Below are 20,586 nucleotides of genomic sequence, written 5' to 3' on the forward strand. Positions count from 1 at the left end.
TTTTTTCTCCCTCTGCCTCTCTCTTGCCTTCCCACTCCCTGGTACTAACAAGCAATCTGATATAGGTTGTACATGTTTTCATTTTTTAATACATTTCTACATGAGTTATGTTGGGAAAGAAAAATAAGAACAAAAGGGGAAAATCATGAGGAAAAAAATAACAAAAAGAAAAAAGTTTAAAATAGCTATATTTTGTTCCACATTCACTCTTCATATTTTTCTCATTGGATGCGGATGGACTTTTTCATCCAAAGTTTATTGGAATTGCCTGGGATCACCGAATTGATGAGAAAAACTTAAGTTTATCACAGTTGTACAAAAATCTCTTACTGCATAAGAGGAGTTCAGTATATCAGTGACATCACAGGTGAAGTCCCTATCTCTGTATCTTGTATATTTTCATTAAGCTGCCCTACCATACTTGGATGAAGTATTATTCTGAAACTACCTAAAACACTTTGCAACTTCTGAAACTAGATTCCCTTTAACTGAGTCACATTCTGACAGCATCATTAGCTGATAGGTGCTCGTAAACTGTTTTAAACAAAATGAACCGACTGCACAGATTATCTTTTCACTTCATCCTTCTCCTTCATATTTTATGTTTCATTTTTTGTTGCTGTTGTTGTTTTTATTACATTTTCACTTCCCAATAATCATACCATGTAGAGTATTCTCTTAAAGTAAAGAATACTAATTAGGAAAAAAAAAATCCCAGTGACCACATCTGAAGCATATGCAACCTTCTGGACCTATTGTCCTTCACGTAGTTGAAAGCAGTGATGACTTATTGTCAGTTCTCTGGAATCAAGATTGATCAGTGAGTTTAATCTGAGGTCTCTTGAGATTTGGTATTCTTTTTTGGTGGCATGAATATCTGATTTTCTCAGTTCTACTTTCTTTATTCAACATCTGTCCTGCAAATTTAAAGGATTTTGTTGAAATGAGTGTAACACTGCTGGTTGAAATGGAACTTTTAAAACTTACCAAAAAAAAAAAAAGTCTCTTAAAACATAAGAACAGCTAAAACTGCCAAGATATGTCAAGAAAATGCAAAAATGCATGCATTCATTCTCTTCATGAGAAATACTTGAAGAAAAGTATCCTTGATCTGAGTCCAGTCATGTATGATGTTTATTTTATTTAAATTATAAAGATCAGGTAATTCTTGAAATTTTTAGAAAGCTTTAGTTAGTCTTTTTTATTCACTAGTATCTTAAGCCTGTTCTCTCTCTCCATCTCTCTCTCTCATATGCACACAAGCACATGAATATACATACATACACACATATGTGCACACTCTGGTGTTTATAAGACAAGATATTGTAGATATTAAGATGCCTAGTTGGGTAATGCTTTCCTGTAGTGTGTACTAAATATATATTTATGTGGCTTTAAAAAGTAATACTTTCTTACTTTTTTATGGTATTCTAATTGTGACCATCATTTTATTGAGCTAGTTTAAATCTTATTTTACAGGAAGTAACATTTGTTTAACATTTTAACATCTGTGATGTATTTAATCTTAGCAAAAAGGTGCTTTTGTTTTTTTTAATTCATGTATATACTTTACATGTATGTATACACATGTATAGTCTTGGTATGTATTTTAGAAAAAGCAGTACCATGTAGTGGATAGAATGTCGGCCTGTAGTCAGGAAGACCTGAGTTCAAGTACTACTTTGGACAATATTAATTGCAAGACCCTAAGGAAATTCTGGTAACTCCTCAGAGTCCCCAAGCACCTTTTCCAAACTATAAATTATTTACCAATGATTGATCTCCTTTGTTAGAAGGAGTTACTTGGTGGGGAGTTTCCTATAGAAAGAAAATCATTAGTTTAGTCCTACCATCCCCAAAAATATATTTTATAATTTATTCTTTGTGTCTTAATATGCATCACAACTAAACTAACAGATGCTAATATCCCTAATAATTAGAATGACTTTATGAATGAATCATGCTTCTTTTGTGCTAAGGTCGTATAACAGTGGGAAGTATGCTGGATCTGGCGACATAGAACTTCAGTTCAAATCTTATCTCTGCTGTTTTCATGTGACATTAGATAAGTCACTGCTTTCCTGGGACTTGATTCCCTCATCTGTAAAGTGAAGGCATTGAATTAGATGGCCTGAGGCTACCTCAAGCTCTAATCTTATGTGAACTTGTGTGACTTGTGTGACTCTCTGTGTTCAGTAAAACTGTTATATGACTGTTGAACAGCTTGGGTTGATACTAAAATGTGAGCTTTATGATTTCCTAACTCATCAAATATAAAAATGGGAAAATGTAATCCTAACAGATAAAGATTTGATAAGAACCACAAAGAAGATCTATTAATGAAGTGACGTATTCTCCTTTTGTGTTGACATTATGACATTTTATTCTGTATAACCTGTATATTTATACCTGTATATACATCTGTGTCCCTTATATCTGTGTGTATGTAAAGAAACTGGGATTTTATCCATTAGTATCCATTAGAAGCTGGCTGAGGCTCATAGAGTGTGACTTGGTAAGAGTCACACTGCTAGTCATGATCAGAGGCAAGAATTCCTGACTCTGAGATTAACAATATTCTACCTCTATCATCAGATCCCTAATAGCCACAAGGTGACTTTAGAAACATTATATGTTTTGTACTGTATTTTTATTTTATTAAAAATTTATTTTATTTTATTAAAAATTTCCCAACTACATAGTGATTTATTTTGAGGAATTTGACACCTCTGCTCTAGACTACTATGACTCATGCACTCACATAGCATGTACACATACACACACATGTGTGTATGTGTATATATATATATATATATATCTTTATATAGAAAAATAATATTATTATTTTAGAAATAAAAGAATTCTCAAGTCCAGTCAACAAGAATTAAATAAGTACCTGTTATATACCAGGCACTGTGCTAGGTACTGGTACAAAAAAAGACAAAAACTTATTCTCAAAGAGGTCACAGCCTAATAGGGGAGAAGACTACATACAAGCAACCCTGTACAAACAAGAAATAAACAAAATAAATTAAAGGTAATCTCAGAGGGAAGACACTGAGGTAGATGAAGATTAGGAAAGACATCTTATAGAATGTGGGACATTCATTGATACTTGAAGGACGTTAAAAGAAACTTGTTGGTGGAAAGTGGAAAGGACAGAATTCTCCCTTGGCCATCTGGGACAGTCAGTGAAAATGCCTAGATTGGTACATGTAGTATAGTATACAAGGAAGAGAAAGAGTCAAACTAGTGTCAGTGGATTGCGGAAAATGTGTTGGAGGATAGGGTATGAGAAGACTGGATAGGGAAGTAGGAAGAAGTCAAATTATACAGGGCTTTCAGCATCAAACAGAAGATTTTATATTTATCTTTATATATTTATATATATATATTTATATTTATATATCTTGGAAGTGATAGCACTCCATTGCAGTTTATCAGATCACCGATTTGGTTAACATGATCAAGGACTCTTCTGTGCTTCTTTTTAAGATGGGAGAAGAGGGAGGTATTGAGGCAGATGAGTGATGTGAGATGAGGAGGAAGAGAAGCGAGTTTTCTAAAAATGATCATCTAGACAAGAGGTGGGAAACCTTTTTTTCTGCCATTTGAATATTTATAACATCATTCATGGACCATACAAAAGTATTAATATGAAACACAGTGGGAGATTGTTGTTATCTGGTTTTCAGTTCAACATCACCTGCGATTACCTTGGTAGGACCAGAACAATTGATTTTGTGGGCCCTATACAGTCTGCAGGCCAGATGTTCCCTATCCCTGTTCTAGACTAACTTAGAGAAAAGGTAAATGAGATCTAGAAAAGCTAAGTAATTTGTCTTATTAGGGTAGTTTCTTTAATAGCAAAATTGGGACTAACACCAGATCCTTCAATTTCCCAGACCAGTGCTTTCCCCATGATATTATTTTGTTTTGGCTTGCGCCCACTTCCCAACTTCCCTCTTCTTCTCACTCTCACTTTCTAGCTCTCTTTTTCTCTTTATGTATATACACAGGCATACATATATATCCATACACACACACATAAAATGCTAAAGTTCATTTTTTGGTCATTCACATTTTTTCTTTTTTCACTTAACAATAATTTTTGCTGATCTGAGTTTATTTTTATAACCTGTGGAAATGATGTTCTGAGAACTGGAAGAACCTATACTGATGTCTGCCATATGTAGATTACTAGTACCTCCCAGGCATCATCAGTCACTTTTTAGTGTTTTACATGGTACTTAGAGTGTCTTGGGGGAATCTACCTTATGATTTCCTTAGCATAGCTAAGACCTACTTCTTTAACTGAACATTAATGCTATTTTCTTATTTTTAAGCTGTCCACGTGTAATTTGAATAGTTTTGCCACATATTTTTATAATAATGTGTTTTGAGCTCTGTACTTTCAGATTTTTAGCTCTTTCTCGGGGATTTTTTCTTTTCAAGACTTTCTGCTTTGTTTATGGTAGTTTTTTAATAATATTTAATAATATAAATTTTTGTTGAATAGTCAATTCAGCAAACATTTATTAAGTGCCTCTTGTATCTCACACTATGGGCATCAGACAGCAATGGGAATACAAAGAAGAAAAAAAATCCAAAATGTAGTTTGGAGAACAGAGTTTGTAATTGATGTGTGTTACAATACACCATCAGAAATGTGTAATAAACTGTCCCTCATTTGAGTTTTGTAAAGTATAGCTATCTTTAACAAAATATAGCACCCATTCCTATTAAAAACACTAGAGAGCATAGGGATAAAGGGAACTCTTTATTTTTTTTTTTTTGAGGTAATTGGGGTTAAATGCCTTGCCCAGGGTCACACAGGTAGGAAGTGTTAAGTGTCTGAGGCCTGATTTGAACTCAGGTCCTCCTGACTTCAGGGCTGGTTCTCTAGGGAACTTTTCTTAAAATAATAAACAATATCTATCTAAAACCTACAGTAAGCATTATTTGTAATGGAGAAAAGTTGGACACACTCCCAATAAGATCAGCAGTAAAACAAAGATGCCCATTATTACCATTATTATTCAACATTGAACTAGAATGGAATATTATTGTTCGGTAAGAAATGACCAACAGGATGATTTCAGAAAGGCCTGGAGAGACTTACACAAACTGATGCTGAGTGAAATGAGCAAGACCAGGAGATCATTATACACTTCAACAACAATACTATATGATGATCAATTCTGATGGACCTGGCCGGAGATGAACCAAATCAGTTCCAATGGAGCAGTAATGAACTGAACCAGCTACACACAGGGAAAGAACTCTGGGAGATGACTAAGAACCATTACATTGAATTCCCAATCCCCATATTTTTGCCCACCTGCATTTTGGATTTCCTTCACAGGATAATTGTACAATATTTCAGAGTCCGATTCTTTTTGTACACCAAAATAACAGTTTGGACATGTAAACTTTGTATTTAATTTATACTTTAACATATTTAACATGTACTGGTCATCCTGCCATCTAAAAAAAAAATTGAACTAGAAATGTTGGCTTTAACAATAAGAAAAGAAAAAGAAACAAAAGGAATTAGTATAGTCAACGAGGAAATAAAACCATCATTCTTTGCAGACGATATGATGATGTACTTAGAGAATCCTAGAAAATCTTCCAGAAACCTCTACTGGAAACAATTCACAGCTTTAGGAAATTGGCTGGATATAAAATAACTTACACAAATGATCAGCATTTCTATATATTACTGACAAAACCCATCAGCAAGAGATAGAAAGAGAAATTCCATTTAAAATTACTGTAGACAAAATAAAATACTTGGGGGTCTACCTGCCAAGACAAACCCAAAAACTATATGAACACAATTACAAAAAACTTCTCACACAGATAAAATCAAATCTAAACAAGTGGAAAAATATCAGTTGTTTATGGTTAGATCAAGCTAATTTAATAAAAATGACAAATCTGCCTAAATTGGTTCAGTGCCATACCAATCAAATTGCAAAAACATTATTTTATAGAACTAGAAAAAATATTAACAAAATTCATCCTGAAGAAGAAAAGGCAAGACTATCAAGGGGATTTAATAAAAAAAAAAAATACAAAGAATGATTGCTTAGCAATACCAAATCTAAAACTATTTTGTAAAGCAGCAGTCATTAAAAACCATTTGGTACTGGCTGAGAAATAGAGTGGATCAGTGGAATAGTTTAGATACACATGACACAATAATCAAGGCCTCTAGGAAAATAATATGTCAGAAACTTGGCAAAGACCTACATCTCACACCCCATAAGGTCACAATGGATACGTTAAATAAGGTCAAAATGGACACATGATTTGGGAATAAAGGATGATACCATAAACAAATAAGGAGAACCAAGGAATAATTTACTTATCAGATCTTTGGAGAAGGAAGGAATTTATGACCAAAGAAGAACTAGAGAACATTATTAAAGGCAAAATGGACATCTTTGATTATATTAAATTTGAAAGGTTTGCACAAACAAAACCAACAAAAACAAGATTAAAAGAGAAATACAAAGCTGGGGGGAAAATCTTTATAGCCAGTATTTCTGATAAAGGTCTCATTTTTAAAATATACAAAGAACTGTGTCAAAGTTATATGCATACAAATCATTCCCCAATTGATAAATGGTCAAAGGATATGAACAGGTAATTTCCAATGAGAAAATTAAAGCCACTTATAGTTATATGAAAAAATACTTTAGATCACTATTGATTAGAGAAATGAAAATTAAACAACTCTGAGGTCCCACCTCACACTTCTCAGATTGAATAAGATGATAGGAGAAGATAATGATAAATGTTGGAGGGGATATGGGAAAACTGAGACAATAATGCATTGTTGGGGAAGTTGTGAAACAATCCAACTGTTCTGGAGAAAATCAGGATTTATGCCTATAGGGCAATAAAACTGTGTATACCCTTTGACCTGGCAGTGCCACTACTGGGTCTGAGTCCCAAGGAAATCATAAAGGAGGGAAAAGGGCCCACCTGTGCAAAAATGTTTGTAGCAGTTCTTTTTGAGGTAGCAAAGAATTGGAAAAGGAGTAGATGCCCATCAATTGGGGAATGATTGAACAGGTTGTGGTACATAAAGGTAATGGAATATTATTATTCTATAAAAAAACGATGAAGAAACTGATTTTAGAAAGGCCTGGAAAGATTTACATGGACAAGCAGAGCCAGGAATACGTTGTACACAATAACAGCAAGAATGTACAATGATCAACTATGAAAGGCTTAGTTCTTCTCAGTAGTTCAGTGATCCAAGACTATCCTAATAGACTTTGGATAGAAAATGCCATTTGCAACTAGAAAAAGAATCAAGGAGACTGAATGTAAATAAGCACATACTGTGTTCACTTCTTTTTTCTTCTTATCTCTTCCATGGATTGTCTCTTTTGCTCAGATTTTTCTCTTACACATGATTCATAAAGCAATATGTGTTTAAAAAAAAAAAGTAAAACTAATACAGTAAAAAAAGAAAGTGTAGTTATATAGTGGCAACCTATTGAAGGAGAAAGGATTCTGCATCTTAGCTCAGAGGTACTGGGTTCAATTTTACAATTCATATACATTTATTAAGTGCCTACTGTGGGGAAATAGAGACAAATATATAACCATTTTTACTCTCAAAACATTTACATGAGAGGAGACAGATTGCTGGTTCAATTATTTATTACTATTTACCTTTTAACAAATCATCTAATTTCTCTAATTCTCCATTTTCTCATCCTTAATATGAGGGAGGTAGGACCTCTAAGGTCCTATCTAGTTCTAAATCTATAATACTGTTTTAAAGCCATTTAAATAAATAATAGCCATCATTTTGAGAAGTTAATTACTCCTTATTTATCTGTATCTAAATTTTTTCATGATGAACTGTCATACCACATATTCTATCTATTATATAGTGTTGGCTTTATTTATTTACAATAGGGAACAGAAGGATACTTTCAAATTCATTCTTCTCGTTTCTGATGAAATTAGTATGTATTAAGAGATTACCCTTGTGAATTGACTAATTGTGAATGATGACATCAACTCATGTTTTCATAGTCCTTTAAAAAAAAAAATTCTCCTATCTTTGTCTTCCAGTCCATCTTTTTTTTTTTTAAATCATAGAAGCCACTGATGATCTCCTTAATTAATGTTTCTTCAACAATTGCTTTGTTAAATGTCTTTTTCTTTCTGATTCATCTGCTATGTATGGGACTGTTGGCCATGTCTTTCTGTGTACTGTATTCTCTCTGGACTTTGGGAACCTACTCTGCCATGGTTCTCTTCCTTCCAGTCTAACAGCTCTTGCATCTCTTTTGCTTGTACATCATCCATATCACAGCCTTTAACTGTTAGTGTTTCCCAAGGTTCCAAACTAGGCTCTTCTTCTCTTCTCCCTTAATAACCTTATCAAGTTCCACTGGTTAGCTTTTTAATCTATGCAGATGATTCCCACATCTATTTGTCTAGTCCTAATCTCTCCCCTGACTTCATTTCCTCATCATCAGTTGTCTACAGGACATTTCAAACTAGATGTTTTAATGACATCTCAAATTCAGTGTGTGTGTGTGTGTGTGTGAGAGAGATAGAGAGAGAGAGAGACAGAGACAGACAGAGACAGAGACAGACAGAGAGACAGAGAGAAAGGAAGAGATAGAGACAGAGACTGAGAGTGTGAGAAAGAGAGAGACAGAGAAAGAAAGACACAGAGACAGATTCAGAGAGACCGAGAGACACACAGAGACAGAGATAGAGACAGAGAGAAAGAAATAGAGACAAAGAGACAGAGAGAGTGTGAGAAAGAGAGAGAGACAGAGAAAAAGACACAGAGAGAGAGACTGGGACAGAGAGAAAGTCACACACAGAGAGCCAGAGAGAGGACAGAGAGACAGAGACAGAAATATACTGTGTGAGGGAGAGGGGGGAAGGTGTGAGAGAGAAGAGAACAGAAGAGAGACAGAAAGAGAGGAAGGGAAGGGGGAGACAAACAGAGAGAGAGGGAAGGGGGAGAGAGAGAAATAAGTTTACAGACTGGTGGTTGCAAATATTCTTTTATCAAACTTTGGGAAGGAGTCATAAGTTGAGATTTTTTTTGTACCTATAGTATCTTCTCCTTTAGCTTCCTCCTAAATCAGTCCCTCAAAGTTCTTTTTATTATGTCAACTACAGAATGGATGTCTGTGTAAACTTGATCTAATTCATAAGATTTTTTGATTTTTGTCCTTTTTTGATATTATTTCTCTTTTTTAATTATGTATATCCAACACTATAATAGTAGCATCTAAGTGTAGTAGCTGTGTTGTTTTTGATTATGAAAAGTTTTTTTTAAATAAAAATCTTTGCAATTATTTTTATTTCTCTTCTGTGTTTCTTTTGTCCTTTATTTTCATCCTTGGGATGACTTTTACTTGAGTCTCTCAACAAGCTTTCTTTAAATAGTTTTAATCATTCTTTGTTTCTCTTTGCTTTATGAGGTGATGACTGTTCATAATCTCCCATTATCTTTTTTTTTTCAAAATTTACAAATGACTTTATATCCTAAACCAGTATTTCCTTTGGCTTCTATCTCTTTTCACTTGGCAAGTTAAATCAAATGTTTGCAGAACCACTTGGGTTTTTAAATCTTGCCATTTAAATTCCTGTCATTTTCATGTGATTTTCCTAAATAAAACTGTCTTGTCCACAAGTAACAAAGAAATGAAAACTACCTGGGGATGTTGTTTTCTTAATCTATGGTAAACTTCATGAAATTTAGTGTTATTTTTCTTTTAATTCACCCCATTCCTTTCCAAATAGTCTTTAAAATAGAAAACTGTCTTCATTTAAAATGAAAAGTGTGTTCACTTAAAAAATAAATTCTGTAATAAATTTCTTTGTAGAACTTAAGAAAAATTCTGCTATATTAAAGCAAATAATAAGATAAAGTTTGAATGAAGGGGGCATAGCATCAAATATCAAACTGTTTAATCAGCAGTAGTCACAAAAAACTGCTTGGTACTCTTTTAAAAATAAAAATGTAAATTAGTAACAGGTATACAAGCAAGAAACAGAGATAACCAACAGCCATAGTATAACATTTGATAAAACTCAAGAACATAAATTACTAGAAGAAAAAAAATTCCATTCTTAGAAGAAGTGATGGAAAACCTAGAAAGCCATATAGCAAAATCAGATTTACCAACAGCTTATACTATATAGGACAGTAAGGATATAATAGGTATTCATCTTCAACACATTTAAACACATCCTGAACACATCATTTAAAAAAATAGAAAATAATAAGATTAAATACCTTTCATAGTAGATAAGGGAGTAGTTCCTAATTAAAACTTATATAGGAAATAAAATTAGTAGTTTTAACTACATATTAGGATTTTTACACTAGGGTAGTTTGTAGGAATTATGTAGGAAATAATAAACTATTAATTCTAACTAGATAATCAAGATTTTTACACTACCAAAATCAGTGAAAATACTATTAGAAAAACAGAAAATAAAAAATATTTGCTTAAGTTATTGCCAACAAAATTCTCATTTTCAGAATATATAAGGAGTTAGCATACCTCTTTAGCACTAAAAAGCCATTTTCCAGTGGATAAGTGATCAAAAGATGTAACCAGTTTTCAAAATAGTGCTTGCAAATGATTAACTAACACCTGAAAATATTCAAATCTTTAAGAAATACAAATTTTAAAAACTATGAGATTTTATTTTATTCCATATAGATTAGCAAAGGTGACAAAAAATTGTACAATCCAGTGTTGGGTTATGGGAATAGCACTTGATGGAGCTATAAAGGGGTCTGATCATTCTGGATATCAATTCAGAATTAAGCAGGAATAAAAAATAAACTGCCCAATATTGGACATATACTTAAAAGAAATTGAAGAAAGAAATAAAGTTTCAGTAAACCAAAATATTTATGGCATTTCCTTTGAGGGATAAAAGATTGGAAACAATTGATATTCATTGATTGGTGGAAGGCTGCACAAACTATGGCATCAGAATGTGATGGAATATTATTGTGTAGTAAGAAATTTAAAGGTGGAAAATTCAGAGAGACATAATGAAATATATATGAACTATTAAAAGTGAAATAAGTTGAACCAAGGAACAAGGCACATCATAACTATAACAATGTAAGTGAAAAGAAGTAATGAGTAACTAAAAAAAATTTATCGAAATTCCCCTGAGAACAGATTACAAAGCATATATCCTGTCTCAAGACAGTGAGGTGAGAAAAAAAATCTTTGAGGTTCCCCTGAGAAACAGATAAGATATCCCTCAAGACAGTGCGGTAAGAAACTAGAATCATGTGAGAAGTAGCCACTGTATTAATTTTTTTTGGCTTGTTATCTAGTAAAAGATTTTATAACTGATTATATAGATAGACCGGATAAGAATTGGACTTCACTAAGTGAAGAATTTCTGTCTCTCAATGCAAGTTGGCATCTCCGAAACATAGCTTGAGAGAATTGCCTAGAATGAGAGATTCAGTGGCTTAACTAGAGTCAGGTAGCTAGTATGTGTCAGGGCTGGAAGCTAATCTAAATTCTTCTTTCCAGTTTCTATGCTTGTTTTCTATATACTCTGCTGCCTCTTATGGATCTGTTAAGTCAGTTATAAGGCCTTTTAGTGGATATTTATTAAAACTACTATTTCCTATAATATTTGCTATTATTCTTAATTGTACAATTCACAAAATAAAGCTATGAAAGAAAACTGTAGGATAATATGTTTAGAACTGGAAGTAAACAGAGATCATCTAATCCAGTCTCCTCACATTGCAATTGAGAAAATTAAGGGCCAGAAATTTCGGTAGTTGTCTTAGGCTACAGAAGCAAAAAATGTAGTGGTTCCAAATTTAATGCTCTTTCTGTTATACCATAATGCAGATCCCATAAAGAAAAATAATTTTGTTTCTATCTAGAAAAGCATAATATCTATTTAAAACTTTTGACAAAGTTTATCCAATCTAATCTAATAATGGGTTTCAATGTATATTTTCTGAATATCCTCTAGTAATTTGGTTCTTACATCACTAATCACAATTTTGATTTTATAAAATGAAGCCCACGTGACAATTACCAAATGTTATTTTTTTAAAGGATACTTTATTGTAACATTCTTTTAAAAAAAATTTGAGTTCCAAATTCTCTTTTTGCAGCTTCTCTTCTATTCATTGCAAAAAACAAGCTATCTGTTCTAAATTATACATGTGAAGTCATATAAGACATTGTTACATTAGCCATATTGTTTAAAAAAAAAAAAGCAAGAAAAATACAGTGGAAAAAAAAGTCATATTTGTTTCTTAAATAAAGCAAACTTTTAGGATTATAAATTTAGGTCTGGAAGGAACTTCAATGGCCATTTGAGTCTAGGCCTCTCATTTTACAGAGGAAGGAAATGAAGATGACTTGGCTGATGATCAGTTTGTCCTTCATTCTCAAAGAGGACTGTGACCTCTGGGAGATAAGGTCATGATGCCCAAGGGAGTTAGAGGGAGGGAGTGTGTGCCAGAGCCATCTGGTCAAGTGGGCAGGTACAGGTCAGAAGACAGGAGACAGAGTCCAGGAGACCCTGGACAAACAGCAACAATTATTATTTATACTTAACCCTGAGCCAAACGGTAATCAGGTGAGGAGAACCATAATCGGTTCACACAGCTACTGAATGTCTGAGGTGTGATTTGAACTACTGTCTACCTGAATCCACAGCTAGTTTCTATCCAGTACCCCTTCATTTGGTTTTACAAATTGCAATGTACTCCTCTGAGGCATAAGTATAGTTGGACTGTAAAACCAGGCCTAAAGAATCATCTTTTACATATTAACATTACATTTAAAAAACAAGTTAAATAAGCTTCTATATGGTTTTGTTTGTTTTCATGGATGTATAATTCATTCTCTCTTGCTAGGCTAGACCTTGAAAATGTCATATATCTCTTTTTAAAATTCCTTAGGATATTTCATATTCCACATATATTTTTATGACAGCCTTCCATGAATGTGTGTGTGTGTGTGTGTGTGTGTGTGTGTGTGTGTGTGTATGGATTTAGAAAGAGAAAAGTAGAAATAATTGATTAGTATCTTATTCTAATCTGGATTAACAAGACTGTTAAATAGGAATTAAATGTCAAATTTTATAATAACAGTGGTTGGTTGCTATAAAGTAATTAAAGTTTGACTGTGTTTTTGTTGCAGGGAAGGTATTTTTATTTTAATTTTTCCATGGGAATAAAGGAGAGAGAAAATGCTTAATTAGGAATGAATAAATCAACAGATAAATTGAGTGCCCCCAGTACAACTATGGTGAGCCCTGCCTGTTTAATGAGGTGCATCTCTCTAGAACAAGTCAGATATCCCTCTAAAATAGATGAATTATTGATCAAAGGACCTTAAAAGGCCTTGAAAATAGAGTTTAAAATGCAGGAATCATTCTAATTTGGGAAGGCTTTTTTCTACAGAACTTAAAAAATCTCTGGTTTTTTATTTAGTTAAGTCCTAAAACCTTCTCTAGTGATTTAAATTTAAATGCACTAGATAACCTCACACTTTTTAAAATAAGTATTGAAAATAGGCTATAATAAGTTAGAGCTCTTTAAAATTATATTGAGGTAATCTTTTCCTTTTATATAAGGTCATTTAGAGAGAGGTCTTTGTGCATTTTCTTTCAGAAATTGGAGCTCAGGTTCAAGTCAGTGCAGGAGCTCTATATATGTTTAACATTAAAATGTATCAGTTATAATAGTACCTGGACTATACACAGACTCTGAGTCATGATCCCATTGGGCCTCACAAGTTCAGCAAAACTGGGCTAGGTCACTATTTGAATGTAGGTATGCCAATAAGCATACCTTTTGAATGTTGTAAAAAGTGTTGCTACTGATTTAGTAGGCTCTGCTTTCTGTTGCAAGAATATTAGCCAACAATTCTCTCATTTATTTTTTTTTCTAAAGAGTGAGAATGTTCAATTATATGATGATTTCATTATGCCTACGTAAATTTGTGCTGAAATATTACTTGGCTATACTATCTAGAGAAGTATACATTAAAAGTTGTTGCTCATGTTGTATCATATAATTCAAAGGATAATATAGATATGTTTTTAAATTAATTCTATGTTCATGGTCAATTCTTTGGAGGCTTCATATGAAAGGAAAATTCTGTTTTCCTTAAGTACATTGGGAGATGCTATTACCTTATTTTCCAAGAATTATTATAGTGTTGGTTTGTTTTGGTTACTTCTCTGACCACCTATTATATCCTGTTTTTGCTTTCCTTTTTTTTTTTTTTTTTTTTCTTTTATCTTTGTTTTCTCTCCTTCCTGGTAATTTTAGTTTCTCTCTACTTTGGGAATATCATATTAAAATGTAGTTGGTTATCTGGGTTAAATCCAAAGACATGACTTGATTTTTAAAGAATTTGTATGTCTTAAAAAAGATCAATGTCAAAATGTAAAAGTATTTCTTAGGTCATAGAATGATAGATTTAGAATTGGTAGATACATTAAAGTTCACCTAATCCAGTTTAAGATCACAAAAATAGTATGAGTAGCAAAACTTGAACTGGAAAACAGGTCCTCTGACTAAACATCTGATACTCATTTTCTCTTCCCAGTGTTCCCCCAATTAATCTTTGCTTATCTAACTTAACTATCTTATTAGTTAGAATCTTAGAGATATAACCCAATAAGTAATTGATTTATTGTAGAATTGTAGACTTATTGTAGAATTTCTACAAATAACTATTTGGAATAAATGTGTTTTTGAATAGTAATTTATTTATCTTTCATACCAGGAAGAATTCTTGGTTCTTAGTTTTTGGTGACTATACATCATAAACTGTTACCTTTATTTTTACTTCTGGCCTTTCTTAACATATGGTTTCTTAAATGTAGTTCTTTAACTATTTTAATGTCTCCAGAAGAGCTGTGGCTAAATATATAACAGATGGCCAAACGAGCCTTAAAGTGAATATACTAAGGACACAGAAAGATAATCACACCCTTCACAGTCATGCATTTTCATGAACTCATGTGGTGTACACCTGTACCATTGTACTTAGTAGCAGGAGAAGAGATGTAGTAATATAAATGTGAACATGTTCTTTTTTTTCCTGTTTGTGATCAGCTCTGCCCATGGCTTAGCAGAATAGTTTCTGTTAGCATGTATAATTATTTCATTATTATTTGAGACAAATGTTAAGTGCCTCTCAGTCTTTCATCATCATCAAAAAACATTTGTTGAATGCTTCTTTCTACCTGGCTTAGCCCAGAGGTGTTGTACAAAAAGAATTACATAATTTCCCATGACTGGCTATTGTAGACTTTAGAAAATAGTAGACATTCATTAACTTCAATTCTATTCAGGAATGTTTTTTATACTACTTTTGTATCTAATATGCAGTTTTTACAATAACTTACCATATGTATGTGTACACACACACACACACACACACACACACACACACAATCTAATTTAGTTGTTCCTAATCTATGTTCCTGAGAAGCTTGGGAGTGATTGATGGGGGGTGAATGGGAGAAGGGAAATTAGGAAGATGTTTCTTCAAAAAATTCATTGAATGAAATGTCTCAGTATAATAATAAAGAAATTATATCTTCTATAAGTTGGATAAATAATACATTATTTATGCATAAAAAAGTATTGTCCAACATATGGAAGGTATAATTACTTTATTATTATGCTGTATTTATTCAACCTATACATTATTTATTATACAGTATTTATTCAACCTATAGAAGATAAATATTGAACCATTTTATTGATTGCACAAATAGTTTTTTCAAAATATTCTCTTATTCAGATTTTCTTTATGAGATTAGATCACTACCCTACTCCTCCCCATTTATGAAGTTTTATTGAATTTTTTTATCATAGTATTCAGTCCATCACTCACATTTTAAAAATAATTTTCAAAGCATATTTAGTTGTTTGTCAACCATTTTGCTATGTTTACTTTTCATTGTTATCTGAATCTATAAAACATTCTTTGAAAAATATTCTAAAAGTAAAAAAACTGTATCCAATTATTCCTTAACATTGTAAAGGGGAAAAAAATGCATTAAATAATCAATATAAACAACGATCTATAAGAGGACAAACTCTCCGTAATGTAATTGCTTGTTCCTCACTGCATTCTCCACTTTGTTCTTGGTGTTCTCTTCAATATGAGTCCTGGCCTCCAGGTTCCATATAGTATTGACTATGATCATAGAAACAGAGAGCACTATTAGTGTGAAGGAGGCTGGCAATGCTCTATAAAGGACTGCCATTCTAATGTCTATTGCTGCCCTCAGGAGTTTCCCCATGACCAGTGATTCAACCATACTCTTCCATCCCACAGCAAGCAGAATTTTAAAACTTTACCCAGCCCAATGATATAATCAAGATAATCTATCTTAAATGAGGGAAGAAGCTCCACATTGAGAACTGTTTATTGCTATCTGGAAGAGAAAGGAACAGACTGAGTAAGAACTCTAAATGGGAAGTTATATATAAACTCAACATTTTAAAACAACCAGAAAGGTAATTTTAAAAAAACTTCTAATAACTTTAAAAAAGAAAAGAATTTACTAATTAGGTTTCAGATTTGGGGGAAGAATGAAGGAAGGAGTGATGAGGTCAAGGAATTAATAAATCACACACACACACACCCCAAAAAATTAAAATATGTTGAAAATAATACTATGGGGATTAGAGTATTTGGGGCTAAAACTCTAGAATAAGATAAATCAGTAATAATTATAACTAGAATCCCATAAAAGAGAATGGATTGGCCAGAAAGGCACCCTAGAATATTTAGAAGGCTTTAAGAACAAGGAGGAAATAAAGCATTCATTTTAAGCTTCTAATAATAATTGACAGCTGCAAAATGTTCAAAGCAGTGAAGAAGGATAAAAGAAAAAGAATGGAGGAATTGGAACTCAAAAATTCAATTATTCAATGTGAATTATTTGAACAAAGAGCAAAGTTCGCAAAACTGGAAGTACTAATGAAATATCTCTAGTCAAAAATAGTTCATCTGGAAAACAAAGTCCAGATTGTGAATTTGAAAATCATTAACTTCCCAGGAAAAAAAAAGTATTATGAATGCCATATTTCTTTAAAAATCATAAAAAAATCATAAAATTACCCAGTAATTTTGGAATCAGAAGACAAAGTATTGATTGGTAGAATCCCTGAGACCCTAACACAAAGGAAGCCTATATACAAGTCATTAAGTTATGTGATTGTCAAAATCCAGCCCTTTCAGGAAAAAAAAAAAAAAGGAAATATTGTAAACATCTGGAAAAATTTCACTTAACAAGAGAACTCCAATCAGAATTAACCAGGAAAACATATCAGCAATGAGAAAATAAGGGAAAAATAAGAATATGATTTGCTTTTTCTAAAAGATAAAATTTTTTGTACTCAATACATCCTCTTTTTATAGCTTTTTATTTACAAGATATATGCATGGGGAATTTTTCAGCATTGACAGCTGCAAAACCTTTTTATCCAACTTTTCCCCTCCTTTCCCCCACTCCCTCTCCCAGATGGCAGGTTGACCAATACATGTTAAATATCTTAAAGTATAAATTAAACACAATATATGTATACATGTCCAAACAGTTATTTTGTTGTACAAAAAGAATCGGACTTTGAAATAGTGTATAATTAGCCTGTGAAAGAAATAAAAAAGGCAGGCAGACGAAAATAGAGGGATTGGGAATTCTATGTAGTGGTTCCTAGTCATCTCCCAGAGTTCTTTTGCTGGGTGAAGCTGGTTCAATTCATTACTGCTCTATTGGAACTGATTTGGTTCATCTCATTGTTGAAGATGGCCACGTTCATCAGAATTGATCATCATATAGTATTGTTGTTGAAGTATATAATGATCTCCTGGCCCTGCTCATTTCACTCAGCATCAGTTCATGTAAGTCTCTCCAAGCCTCTGTATTCATCCTGATGGTCATTTCTTACAGAATGATAATATTCCATAATATTCATATACCACAATTTATTCAGCCATTCTCCAACTGATGGGCATTCACTCAGTTTCCAGTTTCTGGCCACTACAAAAAGTCCTGCCACAAACATTTTGGCACATACAGGTCCCTTTCCCTCCTTTAAGATCTCTTTGGGATATAAGTCCAGGAGAAATACTGCTGAATCAAAAGGTATGCACAGTTTGATAACTTTTTGAGCAGTTCCAAATTGCTCTCCAGAATGGTTGGATGTTTCATAATTCCACCAACAATGTATCAGTGTCCCAGTTTTCCCACATTCCCTTCAACATTCCACATTATCTTTCCCTGTCATTCTAGCCAATCTGACAGGTGTGCAGTGATATCTCAGAGTTGTCTTTATTTGCATTTCTCTGATTAATAATGACTTGGAGCATCTTTTCATATGGCTAGAAATAGTTTCAATTTCTTTGTCTGAGAATTGTCTGTTCATATCCTTTGACCATTTATCAATTGGAGATTGGAGTCAGTTCTCTATATATTTTGGAAATGAGGCCTTTATCAGAACCTTTGACTGTAAAAATGTTTTCCCAATTTATTGCTTCCCTTCTAATTTGTCTGCATTAGTTCTGTTTTGTACTCAATACATCTTACAAATTTATTTCTATCCAATACATCTTACAAAGTTCAACTTAAATAAAGAGAGAAGTATAATGCATTTTGAGCAGGATTGAGAATTTTTGAGCATTCTTGTTGAGAAAACTAGATTAGGAGTCTACTTAGCTCCAAGTCTAATACTCTATGCTTAGTATTTAATTAATGTCAAATACATTACTTAAAAAAAATCTAGAAAAAAAGAAATTCCTTTAAAAATTACAAAATGCTTTAAATATCTGAAAATTAAACCATCAAGACAATTCAGACATAAAATAAAAGATAGTCTAAACAATTAGAAAATTAGTTTATCACTAAGCAACACTAATGTAATAAAATGATGATGTTCTTTACATTTAGTAACTTGCTATTCTAAACAAATCTTCAAAGGAATACCTTATGAAATTAATCAATTATAACAAATTTATTTAAAAGAATCAGAGATCATGAATATCAAAAGGGGTAATAAATAAGAAGATAGTGGACCAAATTATCTTGTACTCATTTAAAACTACAAATATACATCAGTATCATTAAACGTGATAAATATAACCTAAACACAAATAAGTCTAGCATTTGATTACAAATTGCAGGAAAAAGGCCTTATTTTAGATGAACTACTAGAAAAATGAGAAAGTAGGCTGGTGAAAAACAGGACATAGCCTCAAGGTTCTTTATCATCCTAACTGTCGACCTCTGGATATTCTGCTGCTTATTAATGGCCACCTTAAACCACGACTCCCAGAAATGAACAAAAAAACCTGATCCATTGAAAGAACTAGGCATGTTTGACTTGGAGAAGAGAGTACTAGAAGAACATGATAACCATCTTTAAATATTTGAAAGACCTTCTGATAGAGCAGAATTTAGATTTGTTCTATTTGTCCTGAGGATTACAATAGTTGGAAATTACAGAGGCAAATTTAGACCTATGTCAGAAAAAAGGAAAAACTTCCTAACAATTAGAGCTTTCCAAAAGTAGTATAGGGTTCTCCTTCCTTGAAAGTCTTTAAGACTACCTTACTGTGTCATGTGTTGTGATAGGTATTATTTTTTTTAATACATGTTAGACAAGATGACTGCTAAGGTCCCTTTCAATGCTCAAATTGTCTGTGAACTAACCCCATTGCTGTTTGTGTGTATGCTCGGGTGTGATAGAAAGAAAATCAGGAATATCTAGGATAAGAGAGAGATTTAAAGAACAGTACTTTTGCTAGAGTGCTGTTCCAGTGACATTTTTGTGCCTAAAATCAGTATTTCTCATCATCAAAAGTTACTTAAAGGAGCTAGAAATTCATTCGTATGGACATCTTTGCTATTATTGAGATTGCAGATTCCCTCTATATCTCATAAAAATTGTATTCATAAGCTGTTCTGGCTTAAAAACCATTAAATGATTTCTAAAACATTTCTAAAACATTCATATTGAGCTTTTTGTGGAGAGACTAATTATTTAATGATGTTTATTAAACTGCCCACAGACACTGGCTTTGTGAACCTGAGAAAGTCAGTTAACAATTTCTCTCAACTTCTGTTTCCTCATCCATAAAATGGGAATAATAAAAGGATTCATTTCATAAGGTTGTTGTGAGAATAAAATAAAATAATATATGTTTTAAACTATTTTCACTTTTTGTGGTTTGCTTTTTTTTTTCTTGTAGCTTTTCTCCACCTGACTAATATGGAAATATGTTTCAAATGATAGTACATGTATAACCTATATCGAATTACTTGCTGTCTTGAGGAGGTAACGATAGGGCAGAGACAAAAAAATTGGAACTCAAAGTCTTACAAAAATGGATGTTAAATTATCTTTATATGTAATTGGAAAAATAAAATACTATTACAATAATAAAAAGAAATTTAAAAACATTAGTGAAATAAGAAAAGAAAAAAAGTATTTTACAAATCCTAAAAACATTAAACAAATTAGTTATTGCTATTGTAATTTTTTATTCA

At 32.5% G+C, this 20,586-nt stretch overlaps 1 protein-coding gene across 8 annotated transcripts in view; it reads left to right on the forward strand.

Moving 5' to 3' along the window:
- VPS13B (vacuolar protein sorting 13 homolog B) overlaps positions 1–20,586 on the forward strand; it is a 950,112-nt gene that overhangs the window by 589,336 nt on the left and 340,190 nt on the right. The window lies entirely within an intron of this gene.

The sequence above is a fragment of the Sarcophilus harrisii genome, chromosome 1 (genome assembly GCF_902635505.1).
Source record: "Sarcophilus harrisii chromosome 1, mSarHar1.11, whole genome shotgun sequence".
NCBI lineage: Eukaryota > Metazoa > Chordata > Mammalia > Dasyuromorphia > Dasyuridae > Sarcophilus > Sarcophilus harrisii.